At 40.9% G+C, this 16,563-nt stretch overlaps 1 protein-coding gene across 6 annotated transcripts in view; it reads left to right on the top strand.

The window, feature by feature from the left end:
- Brat (tripartite motif-containing protein brain tumor) overlaps positions 1-16,563 on the top strand; it is an 85,452-nt gene that overhangs the window by 35,687 nt on the left and 33,202 nt on the right. For 2 of the 6 annotated variants that reach the window (XR_013256827.1, XM_077405351.1), the window contains exon 1: positions 2,673-4,079. The exons of 3 other annotated variants lie outside the window; for them this stretch is intronic. The gene's annotated coding sequence lies outside the window, so the exon portion shown is untranslated. Of the gene's footprint in view, positions 1-2,672; positions 4,080-16,563 lie in introns of those variants that run through there. One more of the 6 variants, XM_077405355.1, reaches the window with a different exon arrangement.

Here is a 16,563-nt window from a genome sequence, read left to right as displayed (position 1 = left end):
CGAGCAAATTATGAAGAGTTATTAAACTATTTTTCGTTAACGAAGAGACATTTTTGCGTAAATGTAAATAATACGCGACTTATCAGAATATAACGCAATGACACGATGGGGATCCTTTTCGCTTTCGGCGCAAATATTGCTAGAGTCCTTTAATTTTATGTCCCTCGAATAAAGAAGGTGTCAGCTTTCATTCGTCATCGCCTTTTCGTCGTTCCGCCGTTACCCGGGCATTTTTGCTCGCCGCCGATTCATTTGCGACTGTGTTACGCGGATTTTCATCCCCGTGTAATTGATTCGCCTCATTTCGAGCGACGCTCCTCGCAACTGCCGCGCGATAACCGACCCCTCAAACCCATGAAAAAGAAACCCGGGCTGTGCGTTTGTCTCCCCCGGCTACCTCGAGGCTGTTTTCTCATGAGTGTCAGCCTTGTGAAATATTCTCCCTTCCGTGACGTAATCTACCTACCTGTCTTGATGGTATTTTGTTATTCTACGAAATAATATCCGAAACTCCAAAGCGCATACGAAAGTTCCCCTGAAAAATCGTGCCGCGCGAAAAACTTTTCGTTTCGTACAAAAATTCACTGCGTGATGTAATAGATTTTACGTAGCGTGATGTATACTTACAATTAGATTCCTGCGAGCACGTGGGCACATTTTACGCAAGATAAATTTCACCGCGTGTTTTACCGCGTTACGTCCGCTGTGAATACGTTTACTTTGATTTCTAGCAAAAGCTCTCTTCCTATATGGTAATCTTTACATAACGAACTGGTGCGGAATACGTTTTCTTTAATTTATGTTCGACGCGCGCACAAAGCGATTCCGCGGTATTTCTTATCTCGTAATCGTGCCCGCAGTTCATTACCTTTCAGTTGTGTAACGTGTTTAATTAGATCACGTTTTTCGCTACATACGAGTAACGATGCTTTTTGCGATTTAAGCGACACAGAGAATGTAGATTCGAGTTATATATTAAGGTTCAGTCGCGGTATACGATGATATTCGGTATATGAGCGTATTATACATATAGAATAGGAGAGCATAAACGTCGTTATGAACGCCCAATGAAAAGCAAAGCCGCGATCTCCACACAAACGGGAAAACCGCGGCGCGCAGGAAATTTTCCCACGGATGTAAAACATTCCCTCCCTCGCAACGACCGGCATACTTTTCCTCATTATCTCTTATCCTCACCTGGCGTTCACGTCCTCGAGGTTTTCATGCTTATTGTTTTTTTTTTCAGCATGTGCATACGTACCGCAAATGAATGATTCACATTTCCAATTACTGACGTTGTAAAAAAGAACTCTAATATTTTAATTAATTTACTTCAGTATGTTACTTAATCTTCTCTTGATGTAAAATTTAACGAGAGAATGAAAAAATAATACTATTTAGAATAATAAGAAAGTTTCTCTACATTTCGTGCACGTAGTAAAATTGAGGAAATAGAAATTTGGAATTTCACGTGTGTGCGAAATCGCCTTGGTCCCCAATCAATTAACGAGTCAAATATGTAGTAAATTACATAATTAATTATATTTTTGCATCTTCCTTCGAAAAACTGCGACTTTTGAACAATTATACCTCGTACATTTCGTGAAAGGGAGCTATAATAGTATTTAGGATTAAAACTTCTGTTTCGGAAAATAAAATATCACGCGGATTTGACTGCGCCGAATGCGATTCGACGAACGAAAATAGCTCTGGGAAACAATATAAATGATAAGGGGCGTTACGGTTTTACTGTCATAATAGACAGATGTTTTATTGATTCGTCGCAAACTACAGTGTATCATAGATAGGTTATAGTATGAAACCTGTGTTCGCCTGTAATTGGTTGCGGTTTTACGTCCAATTGTCTCAGCTGCCGTTTCGGCTTTGCATTATTTATCACGAGACGTCGCGCAAAATGTACTTGCAGCATATATTTATCGAATAAGGAGCGATAATGTCGATTCTACCAGCTTATTACGAGGCAATTATTCTTTCGTGGAAAAAGAAATATTTTATTGTCTATATTTTATATTCTATCTATTAATTTTACAGTTTATTACGTGCGTATAGAGTTGACGCAGTCCGATTCAAGTTTTTCGCGTGATGAGAAAGAGACGCGTTTCTAACTGCATCGCAAATCTTCCGACTCACATCTAACGCACGTCTCTGATTCTCTATCTCTAATGTTAATCCGGTGGCGTGTAATACGGCGATAACGCCGAAATTTACGGATCAAGATCAAGGTTATCGTCCGCGAAGGCGTCGCGTCGCCGTTCGCGGCGACCGATCGATCGTGCGAACCATCAGCGGACTTGTTTCGATCGGGCCACCCGTTATGACGCCAACCAACGGGCGCCGAGTCGCGCCGCCGGGTTGATGCCGCGAGGGTGTTGCGCGCCAGCCTCGAGGGCAGCCGGAGCGACGGAAGGGAAAGGGGGAAGGAACACCACCGGTGATGGCGGTGGCGGCGGCGGCGGGCGACGGTGGCGTCGGCGTCGGCGTCGGCGTCGGCGTCGGCGTCGGCGTCGGCGGTGGCGACCAACGATGGTGGTGATACAGTAGTGGTGGTGGTTGTTCGAAAGCCCTCCCCCCCACCATTCACCACAGCGTCTCGACGCCGTGGTTCAACTCGGACTCCACCGTTAGAGCGTCGTTTCAGTTACCAACAGACCGCGCGATCGCTCGCATCGCCGACGCGAAGCAAGAGGGGGAGAGAGCGAGAGAGAGAAAGAGCGCGAGAGAGAACGAGTGAAAGGAAGAGAGTGAGAGAGAAAGGAGTGCGCCAGTGTCGGCGTTGTACATACGCGCGCAAAAGGGAGCGAAAGAGAAGGATCAAAATAATACGAGAGAAAGGCGCATCGGGGGAGGAGAAGAGAGAGAACGAGAAGAAGAAGAAGAAGAGCGAACTATGTTACGAGTAGTCCTCTTCGTCCGCTTCGTCGTCGTGCGGCTCGGTCTCGCCTGAACAAAGGAAGGTTCTTCTCCCTCGGCTCTCCGCGTCGAGGGTCGTTTCCGATCGACGAACCGTCGGGATCCTTCCTCGGGTGTCTTCGGCGCGGCTCGTGTGCGTCGGGCGCGCACGAAGCGGTCAGTCACGTAGCAGCGGCCGAGACGTGAGGAACAAAGGACGGCGGCAGGATCTGCGCGCGCGTGACGAGAGAAGGAGACGAGCGGCGCGCGGTGCGGAGTACAGCCAGAACGCGAGCGTTGTTACAGCGACGGCCGTGGCCGTGCGCGTTTCTCCCGGCGATACCGTTGACACTCACGGTCGAGAAGCGGCCGGTGTAAACTCGATCGATCGAGATCTCCTTCTCAAATCGAGAAAGAGAGAGCAGAGTGGAGGAGAAAGAGTGAGAGAGCGACTCCTCGCTCCGCCGAACAACGCGAGTCGCGCACACCGGTGTATTTTCCGAAAGACAGACGCGTCGCGAACTCGATCCGTCGGACCTGTGCATTGTGCGTTGTTTTTTGCTTTTTTTATACTTTTCTATCCTGACGACATCCCAGTGCGACGATCCCGGAGTAAGGGGGGGGAGAGAGAGAGAGAGAGGAAGAAAGAAAGAAAGGAGCGTACCTGCCCGTCGGATATCCTCCTTATACCGAAAGGGACACGATTTGTGAGCGAGAAAGAGAGAAACCGACTGCACTAGAGTGAGAGAAGAAGACGGAGAACGAGACCCAAGGATTTTTTGGCCTGACTTGCCTGCCTGCCTGTCTGCCTGCCTGCCTGCCTGCCTGCTTGCTTGCCTGCGCGACGAACCGGCGACCTAACCTAACGACAACGACGACGGTCGAAGAAGTGCGCGCGAGAATCGGAGAGAAGGAGGGAAAATCTCGTTGTGCGGAGGGTACAGGGGAGAGCGGGAGGCGAAAGGACGAAAGTGAAAAGGTAAAATCGGATCTCCCCGGAGCGCGTTCCTCCGTTCCTCCGCTCCGGCGTCCGTTTTACGACGTCGTGAGGGTTTTTTTTTTTTTTTTTCGTGTGTCATGTGCCGCAGAGTGTGCCGCGACTGAAGGGAGACTCAAACGGAGAGCTCAAACGTTTATTCGGCAGCGCACGGATTATCCTCGTGTTTACGGTGAGTTTTCTCAGTCAGGTAAAAAAAAAAAAAAACGAGTTTTTTCAAGAACTCGACTGCGGAGCGACTTCCGGTTTCGAGTGATTTCTGATTGTTCGAGGGTATCCTTCAGTTTTTGGGGTCGGCATACTTTGCGGGGTTTCAACTGTTTTTCCTTTCTCGGGGGGGGGAGGGGGGAATGCTTTCTCTATAAGCGAATAATGGAACAATGAACAGTGGTGAGATAGAACAACTGGAAACGAGCATAATGGAAAGAAGATTAGGATAGATCTTTGGAGCGGTCGGACCGCAAGAACGGTAGACAATTTTTCAACTTTATCCCGAGCTTTTATACTTTCAATTTCCGTTGTTAAAGTGAGAGACACGTTTTAAAAACACGTCGGTGAAACGGTTACGGCGAAGTACGGTTTGCGCGATTTGCGATTCCGAATCGCGTCCGCGTTAAGTAGAATTATGGTCGTGCGTCACTACTCTCGTCAGCACTCGATCGAGACACCGACGACGGACGACACCGTGTCGCGAGCTGTATTTTTTTCCACGCGTTAACTCGGGGGGGGGGGGCCGGAGAGACCGGGACCCGGGCCGGGGCCCCTTCGCCGTTTGTTCGAATCTCTCGCTTTCCCGTTCGCTCCCATGGCGACTCCTCAATGACGAAATTCCAAGACTCGGGCGTCGCTTTTGATCGCCGAAGAATTCTCGGGAACAATGGCACGCTCTCGGATCCTTCCTTTCCCTCCATCTCCGTCTGCCTCGGCCTCCCGCTGCTGGTATGGTTACGGCTGTAATCACGTTTTCCACGCGGTACGACGATCTCGGAGCGCGCGCGACCCTGAAAGGGAATTCCACGAAGCTTCCAGAACGACGTTGTCGTTGACGGTGCCTCGAAGGGGCGAAGGCGAACACGAGTTGTCGAGGCGACGTTTGTACGTCTCCCGCTCCTGTTTATTGTCGTCTCGACTGTAAACGGAAGCATTTGCGCTTTGCGCGATCGACGCCGCGCCGTCGGGAAACGCGACAACGTGGTATACGCGATCGTAAACGAGCGATCCGGAATCCGGAGCCATTCGGAGAGAAATCCATTCCTCTCGCGAACGACTCGAGTCACTCGAGCACCAACCGCTCCAAAATTCTCTCGATGAATAATTCTTGTTTTCTGGACCGCATGTTCAGGGTAGCGATCGTGTAACTTTAGCTCTATAGGGCGGAAATGTGAAAAGTGAAAATTTTTCACTTTTCACATTTCCGCCCTAGGGATAAAGTTACACGATAGACTAAAAGGACCCCGTTGCAGTTAGAAATCGCTCTTTTATTGTAACATACAATTTTATTTCTTAAGCCTTGTGTCCACGATGCAATAACTATGTCCAAGTTTCGGTTAAGCCAATAAAACTGCTACTTTTCTGTAAGAGCTGCAAGTTGATTGGCTTAAACCGAAACTTGGACACAGTTCTTGCATCGTGGACACCGGGCTTTATTAATGACACAGCTCGTCTTACTGGAAATAATGCAGATGCATAGGTGAATAGAAGACAGAAACTAAAAACATTTATCCTGAAAGTTTACGTATCTGACGGAGACTGTCGGTTTCCGTCGCGCTTCTCGATGCATTTATGGCAACGTGACTCGGACGGCCACATTTAGACCTAAATGCGCGTCAAGGGTCACCGGGGCCTTTGAGAATCGCCGCGCGTCGCGTCGCGACAAAGTTAAAACCGCGTTTGTCGGCGGGGACGCGTTCGCGGAGTACCGAGGAGAGCTTAATTAGACACCCGTTCGAGAGAGCGACGTTTCCCCGCGCTTCGCCGTCGACGGTAGTTAATTATTCAAAAGCATGCGTGTCGACGCGATACCTCGAAATTGCCGCTTCCGGCAGCTCGTAACTTCGTCGATGACAGGAGAGAACAACGTATATTGCGCAAGACGCGAGCGAAGAAAGCGACGCGCACTCACAATCGGTGCCTACTTTGTGTAATCCGTCGAGCGCGGCATGGAAACAAGAGAAACTTTTTTTTTTACACTTGAAATTTGATTGAAAAAATATTTAAATGCTGAAACCCGAAGAGGGGTGGAATAAATTCTCCCGACAATCATTCGCGCTTGCCTCTGTAAAAATGGAATAAAACAATCGCCGGCGACGCTGCGGTTATATAAATACATATATACGTTTTTATGAAACGTTCTTCAAAATTTTCACGCTTTGACTGTCGGCGAAGCAAAATGAAACGCACGTCGTGCACGGACCATTGATTTCTCGTAACGCGGCGTTTCCATCGATGAATGTCAATGAAAAAGGAGAGGACGATGCGCGGATCGCGCCGGAAAACGGGAGGAAAGGGAGAGAGACGGAATGGAGGAACATCAATTTTCTGTAGGACAAGCGAGTAATTAAAATTCTGTCCCGCTCGCGCTAGCTTCGGAAATCAAATCGGCCCGCCATTTATAGCTTGCGTGATATCCTGCATTTTCATTTTCGTTCTCCGGCTGATAACACGAGAAAGAGTGAGATAGAGAGAAAGAGAGCCCCGGATACCGAATCAGCAGTCGAACACATCTCATACGTGTGATTTATGACGGCAGTTGAAATTAGGTTACTGTAATTACCAGCTTCCGTTCTAGCACTAATTGCTGAAACTTATCTTTCAAAAAATTGCGTTTCTGTCCAAGCGAATGTCCGGGTCTTAATAATGACTGATAGAACTGTGTTCCTTGAAATCTGGCTGTTTGAGGATAAGTTCTTTATAAGTTGGAGAAAGTTTTGTTATTGGAAAGCATGGGAGTTGGGTAACTTTGATAAGCTTAAAAGTGCAAAAGTTATTTAATTTGGCATAATGAAGTACGTGGTTATCGTTTATTGATAATAATCAGAGTGATGTAATAACGTATACTAAAATAATGAAATGCATATATCTATAATTATTATTTTCTTTTATCGATATTTATTACATTATTCTGCTCGTCCAATTTTATTTCTCTCGTTGCTATAATAATCAACGCTCTTTTCAATATAAACTGATCGAAAATTCATTTCAACGATGAACTGAGCTTTGCGTCTGACGCGTTCGACGAGAACAAAGAATTTACGCGAGATTCTCGAGCGCTCGCAAAGGTGAAATCGTCAATCTAACCGAATAAAAGGTTGAAAAATAAAACTTTTAAAAACATAACAATTTATCTACGTTATTGTACTTCACGTCGATCGACGTGCTATAAAGTGTGAGTAATTTCAGCTATTGTGTAAAATTTGACGTTTGAAATCGGAAATTTCCATCGTAAAATTTTATTTTATTTGTGTCTAAAGTAACGATTGACAGTGAATCCTATATCTACGAAAAGTAGCAACCAACGTCTTATATTTGAGAATACAACATAACTAACAAAATTTTTGATAACAGTTCTTAGCATATTAATAGTTAGAGAATTCTTTGCGTTCCAGCGAAATGATTCAAACAGTTTATACTTGCTGTTATCTAGAGTTATGTCATGATCGTCAAATGCAGGACGCTTATGACCAGTCTTTGAGACGTTTATACTATGTGATTCAGAATTATCATTTTTCTTTTTTTTTTAACATGTAGAAATAGAAGAGATTATATTTCTCTCGAGATATTCTCGTTCAAATAATACTATCATCTTTATAGATTAAACTATCTTATCTTGTTACAATATGTATATTATAATATTAACGGTACCTTTGCATTGAAAATATCTTCTTTTTTTCTTTTTTTCTCTCTTTTTTTTTAAGTAGATAAATACTTTTAGAGATACATTTATTTAATGCAAAGACGACATGCGATCTGTATTTTAAATATTTTCATTATTTGATTAGATGACTCGCTCTGTACACGCGTTCAAAGATTAGAAAGCTGAACTTCTAACCAAACAAGAACATATTGTGTTACATTGTCGTTTGTTAAACGTGACGTAAAGCCATGTAACAGATGCAAATTTGCATTTGAATAATCTAGTACAATTAAATTTTAAACGACATAGCTTATTGTGTAGACTCTAAATTGCTCAAATAGTCACTCATAACTAGTCACGTGTATTTTTGCACACATTTTACTTTATAAGAATTGTAATTATTAATTCTTATTAATTTTAATTATATCGTAAAAATAATTGCTAACGAACGATTAGCGCAATTATCATTCAACTCCGAATTCAATATTCTATTTTTTATGATTAAACTTGAAGTTCTGTAAAACGAAGGCTTCTTTAAAAAAAAAAAAAAAAAATCCGTATTTGTTTCTCGCCGTTTTTTGATTTTTTTTTTTTTATGAACTTGCGACTTTAACGCGCCCGCGGCTGTGTTTAGGTGGGAACAGGTTCACGCGCAGCCGTTAATATTTGCACCGCGATAAAGCCGACGCATAAATACCCACGTCCTCCCCGGTATTAAAGTGTCGTTGCGATTAATGCGTCATCGCCGGCGTACGCGCGAGACCGCGCGTAATCGCTTTCCGTTACATCAAAGTTTCAGCGAAACGCCGGACGAGGAGACGACACCATCGCTACCTGATGAAAACATTGGAGGATAGTAGACCCCGGTCGCATTTTTCATGAACCGCCCCGTTTATTGGAAAAATGAGGTAAAAAAGGATATCGGAGAAAACGATCGCGCAAACCTCGAGTCCGCGAAATGGATTCGATTCCTGAAGGACCGAGTAAACAAGACGTACGATGAAATCAGGTTCAGACAGAATTACTCGAGTTATTTCGTTTCGCGACTTTATTATTGCACGAATATATAACGCTTCTTTTAAATGTAAATTGCACAGACGATATCTTAATGATCAGGGGAATGTTATTGTACTGTTTGTTACTCGCTGAAATAATCGCTTAAATATAGCTTGCACCTTCACAGCGTCGCGCGTTGTTATTATTGTATTAATATATCGCGTTCGCGCGTATATAAATATCTCAAATTAGTTTATCAACGTTGAAACAAGAAAACTGTTGAAACAAGCAAACCCAAATATATAGATTCGTACTTTGTTCTATGTTCCCCCCGGAAACGTTGATAATCGGTCTGCGTTTGTAATGATCGGTTCGACGAAATAGTTGTGATAATTAGTTTTTTATTCGTCGTGAACGCAAGCCACCTAATTGCTCATCGATTGGCTTTATCTCGCGGCGACAGCTGTTTAAATCAGTCGCGGTGTATACCCTGCCATCTGTGGTGTTAGTTTGATGACATCTCTTTTTTTTCCTCGAAATTGATATTGATTATAACCTCTGGCACGAATAGTGAATAAAATAAAAAAATGCAGATTATTTAAAAAACCATTTTATTTTATCGATTGACAGATCATCGAGATATATCGTAACATTATTAATTTGATATCATACACTTAACGAAAAATTTAGAGGAAAGTAATTTAATTATTTCTGCAAAATTATCAGTTTCCTCGTTTTTTGAGTCGCTATATACAATTTGTGAAGACGCAATGCTGTGAATTCCTGCATTGTAGACGATGTTACGTTATTTCGAAAAATGAAATCACGTCTAATGAAGGAGATTTCTCTGCGCGAGGTGCAATTCTCGTGCCGCTTATTCAGAGTAAAAAATGTGTGGATGTGTCTTAAACAGCGAAAGTAAACGGCCCGCGCTCGGCTCCCGCGAGTTCTCGCGAGTTCTATCGACGTGGAGACGAAAGCGTATCTCGCGTATATACATACATAAATAGGAGTAGACGATGACCGCTTGCATGTTACATAATTACATAGTAGGAAACTCTCTGATCTGGGCAGTCGAGCGCAATAATGGCGTAAGTCTACTTACATTGTTATTGCATCAAAAGGCCTTTCTAAATTCGAGATTTATTTATCTTCATCAATTATCCATCTGTTGCTGTTCTTTTTTCAAGAATTACGAAAACCACATGACGTACAAAAGATTTTATTATTTATAGAATAATGATTTATGTATGACAATATTAACCAAACTCTGTGTGTTGAGGACCTAATGCTATTGGCATAGTAAATATTTAAAGGAAGGTAGTCTTTGCTATCTTTATTGCGAAATAGTAACGCAAATCGTTCAATTTAATAAAGTATTAAGATTTATTTAATTAAATGTGTGTATTTGTGTGTGTACACACGATTATTGTGATCCGTTATAAATATTAAAATATGTTATTCCGTATTGTACATAAATTTTGTTCTTATCTGAAAAATAAGAGAGTTGTAAATGTTATCGAAATTACTTACTTTAACGAACTTATTTCTCTCGGAGAAATATCAACTACTCGTATTTTGCATCGCTTAACGATAAATATGACAGTCGCATGTTTCTGACTGTCAAATAATTAATCAGTGATTAACGTCAGCTCTGTATTCTTAATCGCGTGTGCTAAACTACCTATCCAGCGTGAACTTTACTATGCTAAGTATGCATATGTTTGACGTAACGAAGGCTCGGGGCAACCGCGTTTAGCATTAAATCCAAGTCCAGCTCGCGAAGATAAACGTGCGCAAATCGCGGGAAATTTCTGGTGAGTATCGGACAAATTTTCGATACAGAGGCCGGACAGCTTTATTATAAATCCATGCCATTGGCATCTGTTGTTTTCAGCGAAAATAGCTTAACAGTTAACAGCATCGAAAATGAGACGCGCAATTGCATTATGTGTTCACCGAGGCGCGTCGTGTCCGTTCGAAAAATCACGAAAATAAAAGGTGGCCGTTTCATTTAATATTATCTTCCAACCGCGTAAAATGCAATAAATACCCAAATATTCGTGAAACATAAAATTTATTTAATTTGCACATATATCGCATTTATCTAAGCAAGATTACTCCCAAAATTATATATTTGTTATTTACTTTCATCGAAACTTTGATGCAGTATTGATTTGTTCGATAAAATTAGATTTTATTTATGAAGATAATATGAGAACATTGAAAGAAAAATTTACATTATTTTTTTACTTGCTTTAGCTTTATCTGTGCAGCATAAACATTAATTAAAAGATTCCATTATACTAATCACATAATTATCGTGACTCGAGAGAATACACGTGACGGATAGTAGCTAGCTGATGAATAGCATATGGATAACTTATGATTACCGTTAAGTCTAAGTTTTTTTTTTTTTTTTTTCATTACGTTGCATAAATATAGATGTAGAGCATAACCTTCTTGACGTGCATTTATCGTGCGCCATTATCAACACGTACTTATTAGAAGCTGCTGACTCTTATTAATGTTTTAGAGTAAAGTACCGTTGGTAAGGTCCTTAACTAAATCACTTTTCTCTGCGTATGTTATTACACGGAATGTGATCTGCAAATGTGGTTAGGGGTTCGCACAATGACCATGTTCTACAAGTTTGTCGGTATAACTGTATCACTGCGTCTAACGATGATAAATACTTTCCAACACATTTCCTCTTAACATTACCGTTATCAATCTATCTCGATCAATCGATATTAGAAAGTTAATCGGTGGATTACACCGAGCCTATCATTTACGAAGAGCTGTAGGAAAATATATATAGAAATCGCCCGTAATTAGCTATTTATCAACTACAAAACTATTGCAAGATAAAGAGGGGGAGATTTTTGTTGTGCTTACGTGAGAACGAGAGTCTCGGATTTAGACGAATGACGTCACGAACATTATGAAAATCACCGGGCTTATCCGCAGTCTCGTGTTCCGTGTATTTCGATACTGTAAGCCTTTCTAATAGTTAATCTTTCACGAGACAGCCTTGCTTTTCGTCGCGAACGCGACACACGAAAGCAATTCAACGCGGATATAGACCCACGCGCGTATATCCGTTGGCGCAAATCGATATATTTTAGAAGCGGACCATAAACCGTGAACGCGCGCAAAAAAGGTTAAAAATAAATTATTCTAACGATGTGTCCTTTAAAATAAATTGTTCACAACTACACGGCTTTGATTAATTTAATTATAGCTTCCGTTTATTTATTGTATATATAAATTTATTTATAAACACATTTTGTTTATAAGGAAAACTGATTATTTCAGGCAAAACAGACTGCACATAAGAATTGATTCCCGCATTTTAATTAAGCGATATTCATATGCGATTATGAAATACCTAAGTGCGGTTGCATGCATAGTTCGTTAAAATTTAACGGAAAGATTGACAGAACAAGAATATTCAGCGATAGATGCGACAACAGCGGCTTTATTTGCTCCATTTTGACGTAATCGTATGCGACTTGTCCACTGTCACTTTTTACACTTTCGCCCGCTGTCGTCGACTCGTGCCATCTCGACAGCTTCTCGATCTCGCGAGAGTGAAATGCCAAAGTGAAAGGGTATGTCTGCCCGTGCGTGCTGTTACCTCACAACTCGTCGCGCCGGCTGTAACTGCTATTCGAGAGGAAGTTGTTAAGCCGCATACACATCGCGTATCCGGCGTCCTGTCGAAATGCTAGTGCCACAGCACAGCATCTTTTTCGATCTGTTCGATTTATCACTCGCGTTACTATAAACTTTTGAGAACCGAAGCACTGATGCAAAGAACATATATCTTAAAGAGATACAAATGCTTTGTAACTCAAATACTTTGACGTTAAAGAAGGTTGAGTTTTTCTTTAATAATAAATCCGATAATTCTGATTAACGTATTTCTATAACATTCACTAATATATGTTAATGACAAGATATGGGAGCATCTTGCAGAGGAAATGCAACATTTTAAAAAACATTCCTTTCTCTTGCTTTCTCTTGCGCACAGTTGCATAGTATTATGCAACAAGAAGATAAACCATCGTATATTTCAAGCTAGTAGCATAAGAGTTCGTTACGTCTCATTAAAGAGACTTTCGCGTAATTTTATTCAGTTTTTTCAAATTTTTAAAAATAAATATTTTTTTCTCTTGATCTATGATGTCACGTAATAAGCCTTTTGATGACTTCAGGGGTTCGGAATCGCGAAGTTAATGTCACACATAAATTCCATGATGTGCATCGTACAATGCAACTGCGCATAGTGCGCATAAATGTTAAATGTCGAGAGTTACATAGTTCGTTGATCGGCCTGACTGATCGTCCCTCGCTAGATCGACTCGGCTCGTCCCAGAGTGTTCGTAATATCGCGTGCGCGTTGGCGTGAAAAGGGGTCTTGCGTTTAGTCGCCCGTCGAGGGCACGCTGCTCCACGCGTGTTCCACATCGGCCACGTGACGTGTGCGGAGCCGATTCGCTCGGCGCGAGATCGATATCACACGCACGACTCGCGTTTGCATGGCGGTCTTTAACCCTCAGCGGCACGAATCGCTTTAACTATATAAAAGGTTAATAAAACCGCAGCTTCCGGCGCGACATATAGAACCGCGTGGAATTTGCGAGTGACGTTTTTCTTTTCAAAATTTATATATTTTTAGCAATAACGAATATCTTTAGTTTTATATTTTTAAGATTAAAACTAACAGTGTGAGCAATGTAACGCAGAATTATATTTATTTTTAAAGCTAATATCAAAACTGAGAGAAATATATAAACACATACATATATGTGTTATTTCATAAATTATATTACATGCCTATTTTTACTTCAAAAAACTAGGTTTGAAGCATTCAGTATATTCAGTATGACGCATTTATCGTTCCGCGGACTTTTACGCGGGTATGTGTAGTGTCATAAACGAGTAATTTATCACAGACACATACGCGATAAGACTGGAAGGGACTTTACCAATAGCGTGACGAGCGAGATTGCGATGCAACGCTATATCTGTCGTCCAGATATTCTAGGATAGTAACGATAGCTGAATTTATGACGGGGTTGATTCGCGCAGACAAGAACGATCGAAGTGCTTGCCGAGAACGCCTGTCACTTTATATTATGTTCACCGTACTTTTTATATGCTACCATTTTCTTAAGTTTTTTATACACTAATTTTACTTGCCGCACAAGTGGACGCAACCTTTTTCGCCTCGCGAAAATATATGCGTATAGTTGGTTTTTCGTAAAAACCAAGATTGTGATCGAGTTACTCTAGATGCATCAATATTGCGCAATATGTAAATGTTAACGTTGTGCATTTGAATACATATACCGCGCTCTCGAGAGCAACTCTCGATGACTGAGAACACTCTTCAATGAATAGAGTTGAGAATGACTCTCAATGAGAGGATAAAAAAGTTGGAAGTCTATAGAAATAAGAACACGACTCTCTTAATGAGTGTACGCTCGAGGATTTTGCCGTGTAAGTATGATTCTTAACAGTGAAATTCTCGAGTGAACACGAAGTTAAGAACTGTCTTCAATAGCTGTGTGCTTTTGAATCGTTGAGAATGGCTGTCAATATATGTATATAGTAGCGGTCTCAAAGGAAGCGTCTAGTTTTGTTCTTATTATATCTTTGAGAATTTTATTTTGTAACTTTTTATAACAATTCTCTCTTTCTTTTTTACAATAGGGAAAAGTCTTAACCATGTCTTTCAATAAACATCTATTTGAAAGTTTATTCTTTAGAAGCAATCCCGTCTTTAAATATACTTTATTATGAAAAAAAGATATCCGTAAATATATATTTGCGTTATTAAAGCAAAGCTTTTTAATTTGTGTAAAGTTTACGCGTATAATTACGTGACGCCCCCACTGGTTGACTTTCATTTTTTCCTCGCGTAACTTCGAGATTGGTTAGACAATCCCTACAGCAGCAGTAGATGTCAAGAGTGAAAGTATATAAAAGGCATTCCAGCCTCCTATGTCTTTCTTTCTTTCAAATTTCTGTAACCGACTTCGCTTTCGTAGATCTACTCTTGGCCGCGACGAGGGATCGTATTATAGTAACTCAATATTTAATTTTAAATACGATCTTCTGTTTAATCTTTAATTTATATTGAAATATTATTTTATATATGTCATATCTTTGGAATCAATATCCAAAATTAGACATCTATCTGCGAGTTTCGTTCTCCAAATGTATATAGGTATATGATAGGGCGAACTAACAAAATTCTTATATGTATGCCACATCTATAAAAGAGTACATGAAAGATCGATGTATCATAGCTATTATCACTGATTTATTAATATATTACGCTTTTAAGTGGATCAGGATCTCTTATTAGGAATCTCGGGGGGGGGGGCGAATCTCGAGGAATGACAGATCGCGATTTTATGGTTGCGAAAACTGGGTTAAGAATGAACGCATCGAGAATCGATCGGCTAAGTCAGCCGATTAATCGCGAACCGATCCTTTTTAGTCGTCCGGCGAGGCCACTATGCGGATAAAAGGTGTTCACGCGCGTGTAGGATTTACGCGCCCCATGATCCCATGAATGTATCGCGAGAACTGGAATAGCAGACTATTCCCGAAGACTATCAAACCAGTCAAGCACGGCCCGTCATTTTTAACAGTTAGCGTCTGGAGCAATTTAAATTCTCCGCCGGTTGCCGGGCTAACGTTTTACGCATGTGGAAGAAAAATGGTACCTTGGCCTCTAAAATAAGAAGCTCCGATCGATAGTTGTTATATAGTCTTCTTACCATAAGAGCTTGATTCCCGCAATACGTGTAAACGCGGTATTGCTATTCTCGACGGCTAAATAACTTTCTTAATTCTTATCTGATCAATCATAATGAATAAATATACCAAGGATTTTAATAAAAATTTTAATGAATAAATCGCTATCGTGGATATAATTGCTCTCATATTATTAATTATTCTAAAAAAGAAAAATAAATCAGGAAGTTTTAGAACTTGGCACAATTTCATGACATTAAATCAGAATTACGTTTTTATTGAAATACAGGATTCTATTGAAGATATTTAAGTTGAAAAGGATTAAATATCAATAGCACTAAACTACTGCACTATAAATTACTGCATCTTAAAATATTAATGAGCTTAATAAATATCTGTAAAGAGACTGCGTTTGAGCACGATAATGATGTAACAATAAATAATAATATGCAGATTGCGTCACTTTTATTCAATATTCGTAAAACTATAAATATTGTAAATAACGTTTCATTGCACATTGATGTCCTCGGAGAAAAAGTACATTTCTTCTTCCTAACAACTGCTGCTCTACTTTCGAAACGTCAAATATTGTTAAATGCACAAAATACTTGTCTTCACAGCCGTAGCTTTTCTTCGCGCAGATAAACGTATATGCCAGGAGAATTCGTATCCAATTCTTGATTTGTTGAGAAAGGAACGCGCTTTGTGTTAACAATCTTAATGTAGAACGTTTCTGAAAGGACTCGAGCCAAGGAAGCGGAGATTAAAGCGCTCGCGGCATTGTATCTCCTTGCTCTATTTTACTTTGTATATAAAACTTCACTTTTTTACTTCATTCGGGCATTTTACTTTCTAGTTGTCAAGTGTAAAGGAAGTAAACTATATTTTCCTGCAGCAATTTACAGGTTTTGATTTTATATACGGGAGATTCGTAGTAGTTTATTCGTTCACGATTGTCTCGATAGAAATGATCATTCGTCACAATACTTTCTAGACCTTCACGCTTCGATATGCGACCTTGACACGCTTTATT

This window comes from Temnothorax americanus, unplaced genomic scaffold, assembly GCF_048541705.1.
Source record: "Temnothorax americanus isolate GAGA-0224 unplaced genomic scaffold, ASM4854170v1 Scaffold2, whole genome shotgun sequence".
In the NCBI taxonomy this organism is placed as follows: Eukaryota; Metazoa; Arthropoda; class Insecta; order Hymenoptera; family Formicidae; genus Temnothorax; species Temnothorax americanus.
This window is presented reverse-complemented; position numbering and strand designations above follow the sequence as displayed.